The sequence below is a fragment of the Cannabis sativa genome, chromosome 3 (assembly GCF_029168945.1).
Source record: "Cannabis sativa cultivar Pink pepper isolate KNU-18-1 chromosome 3, ASM2916894v1, whole genome shotgun sequence".
NCBI classification, from domain to species: Eukaryota; Viridiplantae; Streptophyta; class Magnoliopsida; order Rosales; family Cannabaceae; genus Cannabis; species Cannabis sativa.
Window position 1 is genome coordinate 57,755,701 of NC_083603.1, and position 7,849 is coordinate 57,763,549.

Below are 7,849 nucleotides of genomic sequence, written 5' to 3' on the forward strand. Positions count from 1 at the left end.
TGATATTTATTAATTAGTAAATCTGATTATATTGAAATGGGTTTTATTTAGGGCATAAAACCCAACTAATTCCCACTTGCACTAATATAAAACAAAAAGTGCATTTCAAATAATCTCAACACCTTGATATCCAAATCAAGTGTAGTTTGTAGTATTCTCTCCGTAATAGGATCTGACAAGTTGTATTCAATACAAACTTTCCTCCACCATTACATTTCCTTAATCACAAAATCCTTGATATTGTGAAATTCCTCTCTATATGTCTACTCCTCTAGGGATGCCAGATTCTTTACTTTCTGGCAACTACTTCTGCGTTAATCAAGAAATAACACTAGTAGTTAATAAATGTTGAAACAATGCCAAAAATGTATGGAACTCTCCTTAGACTTAATAAGTGTCTTTCCTGCAACTTTAACATTCAGTCTCTCTAGTAGACTTAGAGATTTTAGATGGGTTTTTAAATTTCTCCAAAGTCACTACTCCACCCCCAGAGTAATCACCATCTCATCAGCAGACTTTCTAACACTAAGGCAAGTCTAGAAATCTAATTTGGTGTAGTCTAAGAGTATTAAATACACCCTTATAGACTAACATATAGTTCCTCTTCTTGATCTTAAGATTCACTTGATTGTCTTCCAATGTTCCTTTCCTGGATTAATCTGATACCTACTCATTACTCCCACTCAATAGCAGGTGTCTGGTATAATGCATACTAAAGCATATCTGAGACCTGTCATTGTTGATCCTAAGGAATTCTTTCATTGGCTTTATCTTTTCTAGAATAGTTGAAACTTTTCCTTAGATAAATGAAATCTATATCTAGAAGTCGAAAGCTTCTATAGATTTAGCCACTAGAAAAAAAATGCTTCAGCAACTTACTAAATGAAGTTGCTTGCACTAGAGTAAGTAAATCATCAGGCATACCATAAGCCATAGGTTTAGACAAATTGAAACATTTAATACTAGGAACAGGAAGTTTTGTTCAGTCCATTTAATAGACTTACTAACGAAGTTTTCTTTCTTGTTCTTGTAATAGAGAACTATTGGTTGTTCCGTATGAATAGTTTTAACCATAGTTCTCTTGGCTTTGCTTCTTAGTTTCTTATTTTCAAAATCCATTACTTGTTTAAACTAACAATGGATTTTCATCACAAGTGTCATCCAAGTCATAACAGGGTGAGTTCCTTGAAATCCTCCCACTACGACAAGGTACCATGACTTTCTGTCTAAGAATATAAGTGGAATTATCCTCTTCGGTTGTGTGAAGACAACAGAGGCAGTGGGACCATCTTATATAGAATAAGATGATAGAAAACTTTTGGAATAAAAAAAAAAATCTCCTCTATTTCGCTACTTTGTTTTCAAACTTAGTCATTTTCTTAGAAAAGTAGTATTTGTTAAAACAAATACTTTCTTATCTATACTATGGGATGGTCCACCCCTAATCGCTTAGAATAGTTATCAAACATGCAAACCTTGGTTAACAGCTCTAGCTTTTCTTAAGATTACGATTAAGTCATCCATGAATCTAGTAATGGTTTACACTAAGTACACAACAATTCCATCACTTTGAAATTTTTCTATCACTAGGGTATTTCCTTAGAAGGACTTAGGCAAAAGCTAGTAACTAATCATAGACCTTATACTATGATCAATATGCAAATCGAATTTCTGGGGAGGTAAGTTTGGATAAAATTCAAAAAATCAACTTAATGATCTTTGAACTTCAGGTAAGTTTGGATGTAATTCAAAAAAATCAAATTAATGATCTTTGAACGGCATATCTACCAAATATTTCTCCACCCCTATGAGTTTGCAAGATCTTTAACCACTTACCTTAATGGTTTTTCACCATTGCTAGAAATTCATAAAACTTTTCAAACATTTTAAATTTCTTTTGCATAAGGTAAAATCTAGAGTGATCGTGTTAAGAATATAACGAAAACTCATATCCACCCCTGAATGTACATCCATCTTTGAATATAGATGATCTTACTTTCAGTGGATATAGTATAATAACCAAAAATATTTTTGTTATTACTACGTTATCTATTTTCTCGATGTGGAAGTAGTGGTTGCATAAAATGTTATTTTATTGGATTTGTAAAAAAAATGGTATTTTTAAAGAATAGTACAAGTTTGTGTTAGTTTTTAAAATGGCATGTTTTAATTATTAATAGTTATTCATTTTTATTTGAGCTCATAATAGACACTTAAGCTCAAGTATATATCCAAAGCCTTGCACCATGTAGTTAACCAAGATATAGATTATAAATAGAAATTTTTATTTAATTTAGTGGGTTGACATTATGGGAATCATTTGGTTATAGTTAGACTTTAGAGTCCTTGGGCGTGTGATAGTGCATGGCACTATAATTAATATATATATATATATATATAATGGTGGAATTAAATTAGTCATTGATAAACTTCAATATGTGGCAATATTGTTTGAGTAATGCATGGGATATGTGGCAAGTAAGCTAGATGTAGGTGTTAAGCATTCAAAATTCAAATTTAAAAACCTAGTCTCAGGAGAATATACGTGGAGGCCTTTGTATTTATAGAGTAAATAGCCAACAATAAATATATATATATGCTTATATTAATTATGTTTTGGCAATGCATGGAGATAAACACTCCTTTATCCTAGTCTTGACCGATTATTAGGTGAGTGGTTAGAGCTTTATGTGGTTTAGTTAATTATTTTCAAATCATTACTTAAGTTAGTAAAGGGCCACCACATGGGTTAGTAAGGTGTGATATAGTTAAGTTCTAGGCTTATAAATAGATCTATATTTCTCTTATTCCTCATCCAATGAAATTAAACCTCTCAAACATTCTCCCTCTCGTTCTTGCCAAACTCTGCTCCAAAGTCTTGTTCTTCCATTTTATTGTTCTCATTTGTTTCATCTATAACCAAAACCTTACCCCACAAATATTATATCATTATAAACTACCTCAAACTATATCCATACACAACTATAATTATCTGATATATATAAATATATATCCTTCATCCTCCCATAAATATATATATACATCTCCTACATTATATCAACATCACCACTCCTACATCATATCAACATCACCACTGCCACCATTTCTGTATAGGTTTAGTGCTCAACTAGATATCGGGAACTAAGGTATATATCCTTTTATAATTTTGGGTTTCTAGTTTCAAAGTTAAGATTTCATATATATATATATACCCTTATAATATGTTCTAATTACTAAATGTAAAATCTAGGTTTGTCATAAGAAAATTATTGTTTCACAAGGATCACTCTTATTGCAATTAAGGTTAGGACTCCACATTCGAGGTAAGGAAATTAAGTAGAAAAAACATAAGTTTTCTGTATGTAATAACATTCATAGAAAGAGTGGGAATAGTAAAAGAGAAGTTAACTAAGGTCTTCTGCCTGACTCTTTATTGTTTGTTATTTAAATATACTGTATAATATATATTTAAATAATATGTTTATAAGATTCATGTTATTTATGTATGTTTACAGTATTAGAGCATGGCCATTGCAAAAGGTATATATTTAAATAATATGTTTATAAGATTCATGTTATTTAAGTATGTATGTAAATAGTGTGTTTATAAGATTCACATTATTTAGTTATGATTGTTATGTTATTTAAATAATGTGTAGTAGTTTAACATTATTTAAATTAGGTAGATTATAATTTATGTGACATGGTTTGATTGAGAAGATAATTGTTAAATACTTGACTGTTGGGTCTATATGTTAGATAGGGGACCATTTAGTAGTGGGTACGATTTTACTGAACCCAACCCTCCGCCATTTAGTCCAATAGCTTGAGTTTATTTTCCAAAGTCATACTCGGGCGTAATCATTATTATGTGATGTAGCTTAGAACCTAGTTAATAGTTACTAGTGATAAAATTAAGTTTATGTATTGCTACTTGTCTAAATATATGCATGTACATTTTAGTTAAGTTTTATTTTATTTATTTATGTGACTACCTGGCACACATTTCCTTACTGAGTTTAGTAGCTCACCCTTATCAAATTACCATGTGCAGACCAAGGTAACTAAAAGTCTAGAATGCCGGTGGCGAGTGGAACTTTGGATGCTTGTGTGTGTGAACTCGCTGAGGGCCATATAACTGCGGGCGGTCTAGGGGGCTTTGTTTATTTATTTACGCTATTAAATTTTTGTCGCAATTATTTTAGTTATTATTTATTATGTCTTTTGTACGAAAACTGGCCAGTTGTGAATATTTTAGTATTAAATAAAAATGTGACATTATGATTTTTCGCGTTTAAAGCTTGTAAATAAAATTAATATTTTTATAAAAGTACGGGCGTTACATAAAGGCATATTGATTCTTTGCAGAGAATGATCTTGTCAAGACCACTATGAACAAGATATAAATGCCATAGATTTCTAAAATATGTGGTTGTGGTCTTTTGATGACATAGGTCTAGTTACAAGATAAAGTTCTTAGAATAGTCCAAGTGGATCCTTGTCACTGAAAACTAAACTCAAATCCACACATAAATATACAGTTTGAATCCATTGACAGAAAATGGATATTAAAAAAAACTTGTGAAAGTCATACTGTAATGTGTAATGTGTTCTAGGAAATAAAAATATAAAATTTCTATTTGGAATCTAAAATTTAAAGTCAAAGACTTAAATTTAACAAAATATACATGAGTAATTATTCTCTCTTGGACCACCACTACTAATCTAACTCTAAATTTAAATTGCCTATAGTAAACATATATATAATAGGAGATTTAAGATCGAGGATTTATATCATTTCGGGATAGAATATTAGGAATACAGTCATTTGCGCCATTTAATTTCTTAAGAGAAAATAGAATGACATTATTTTATTAACTTCTTCGTTGTTTCATATCGTAATGAATAAGCTAAGAGGAAAAATGAAAGGATAATTTTGAATTTAAAATAAGAATCCAACAATGTCCCGATTGGCGAGAGTCAAAGTTATTCTTATTTTATTAACTTCTTCGTTGTTTCATATCGTAAATACTTGTCTAAGGTGTCATCTATTGATGAACAACTAGATGTTGCATTTACAAATATTTATCTATCGAGATCTAACACTATTATGTTTGTTTAACGGATGGCAATTCATTATGATTTGTCTCATTAAAAATAACAAGCCAAGTTAGACCAACAATGAAGATGCGAAATTAAACTACAATTAATAACAGAAAATAACATGGTTCAATATAAATTCACACACAATTTAGAAATTATTAAGCATTTAGCAAATAGGAATGACTAGTGAAAATACTAAAACTTACAATCCTAAATAATTTGCAAGGTTTCCAACAAACTGATACCAGTGTCCTGTTTAGGCGAGAGTCAAAGATATCATCCATTGAATAGAGTAGCCAGGTCATCTGAAATGACAAACATTCTAGCAACCTTTTATTCGATCAAGATGAGAATCCAGCGTTGTCCCGTTTAGGCGAGAGTCAAGGTCATTCTATCTTATGAGCTTCCACCATTGTTTCATACTTTTGTAAGTCTTACTAATAGTCGCCACCATTAGGGTGATCCATACTAAGAATAAAACACTTACAAATAATACTTATCTTTCGAGATTCTACAACGTTAAATTGCTAATGAACGTTCATCCATTAGGGATGATTACTCACTAAAATAAGAACTATGTAGAACCAACAATGGAGATCGAATATCCTTATAATAAAGCTCGTTATTTAAAGTGTATTTTCATTTCATATTTATTTTAATCTATTTATTTTTAATATATATTTATTTAATTTAAATTTCTAATTCAGAATAAAATTCTAAATATAAATTTTAATTTAATATTTATAAAATTATACGTAGATGGATCTGAAAATAAATAAAATTATTTTCCATCTTAGTAATAATTTTCAATAAATATTTCGAAAATTATTCAATTTAAGATGATCCAAAATTAATTAAAAAAATTAATTTTCAACTCAAATTTAATTTTCTATAAATATATATTGCATAATTCAAAAAATTAATGTACTTAAAGTAAATAAAATTTTCGAAAATGCTATAAAATAAAATAAAATAAAATAAATCCTGAAAAATTATTCTAATTTATGTTGGTCCAAAATTAATTTTCCACACAAATATAATTTTCATATTTAATTAAATATTATGAAAATTATCAAATATTTAAGTATCATGATTTAAAATCCACTTAAATATTAATTTTCTATTAATTAAATATAACTAGAAAAATACTTCAAGCAAACAAAAAATAACTATCTAGACTTTCACTAACTAATTACATTATTTTCTAATTATAATATATTTTAGTCCAATTATTTAAATAATCATTAATGAGAAAATATTTATTTGATTTAAGTTGATCTAAAATTAATTAAAAATTAATTTTCAACTTTAATCTATTTTTCAAAAAAAATTCAAAATTATCTGCCTTTAAATAATGCAATTCCGAATTTATTAAAAAAATTATTAATAAAATAAAATAAAATATATTTTGAAAGTTATTCAAATTTAAGTTGTTCTGAAATTAAAATTTCCAACTTAAAATAATTTTCTATTTAATTAAATATTCTGAAAATAGAAAAAAAAATAAATATTAAATTTCAACTTTTTTCGATTTTCTCTGGTTTTAGCTCTTGCAGCTGAGAAGCTGGTTCTATGGCTAAAACAAGATCGAAGAACCATGGAAAATCGAAATTTGCTACTAAAAATTCAAAGAAAAGAGCTGGTAATGGTGTTCCTGATGTGGATTGTTCTGTTTCGATTGGGCGAATTACTGAAATGGAGTCGCTGGAGGTCTAAGACGAGGAGGATTTGCAGGGCGAGGATCGAGATTTTCAACCATTATCTCCCAAATCTTCCCTAGCTGAGATTCAAAGGTAGGATGAGGCTAGAAGTGACGCTCGGAAGGATTTCATTCATTTTCTTATGGCCAATGATCAATGTAACGGTAACATACTGCAAGGTAAGAACTCGATACCCCCTATTCTGTGATCTGAATCTGTGATGCGTAACTTGGAGAACTCATTTAAGGATACTGAACAGGCAAATAGGAAAGTGAAAATTACTCTTGATGATATTGAAGAGGAGGTCTTGTTTTGGAATCCTTCAATTGTATGTTATGTTCTTGGAGTTAATCCACCATTGTACGTTCTTGAGGGGTTTACAAAGAAGATTTGGCATGATAAGGTTGACTGAGTGAAAGTATTGTCTTATGGAATCTTTATCATTCGGTTTAACTCACTATAATTTAGAGATCAGGTTATAAATGGGGGCTATATTTTTTTCAATCGTAGACCAGTTATCTTGAAACCTTGGGATCCTAATGTCAATTACAAGAAAGAAGATGTCAAATGTGTTCCAATTTGGGTGCACCTTGAGGATTTAGAATTGAAGTATTGGGGCCAAAAGTCACTCTTTAAGATTGTTGGGCAGCTAGGTAAGCCTCTCATGGAGGATTCTATTACCAAGGAAAGGGAGAGACTGAGTTATGCTAGAGTGTTAGTTGAGGTACAAATGGATCAACAACTCCCGAGTATCCTAGAGTTTGAAAATGAATATGCATCCAATACCTCTGTTGGTATCAAATACGAGTGGAAGCTGATTAGTTGCTCCCATTGTTCGGGAATTGGACATTCTGCTGATGAATGTAAAGAAGTTGCCCCCACAAAGCAACAATAGATAGTGAAAAAGGATAATAGAAAGGCCACTGTAATTGATGAAGATGGCTTTACTAAAGTTTCAAATGGGCAGAAAGGGGACAGAAGAGAAAAGCAACAGATGAACCCTGCAGTGACAATGAGAAATACATTCCAGGCACTTAGTTTGGAAG

The 7,849-nt window shown here is 30.1% G+C and overlaps 1 long non-coding RNA gene across 1 annotated transcript; it reads left to right on the plus strand.

The window, feature by feature from the left end:
* Positions 1-2,701: 2,701 nt before the first annotated feature.
* Positions 2,702-4,288, plus strand: LOC133035484 (uncharacterized). Its single transcript, XR_009686686.1, has 3 exons — positions 2,702-3,146; positions 3,251-3,323; positions 4,055-4,288. It is a non-coding gene; the product is annotated as an uncharacterized LOC133035484 (long non-coding RNA).
* Positions 4,289-7,849: the final 3,561 nt, after the last annotated feature.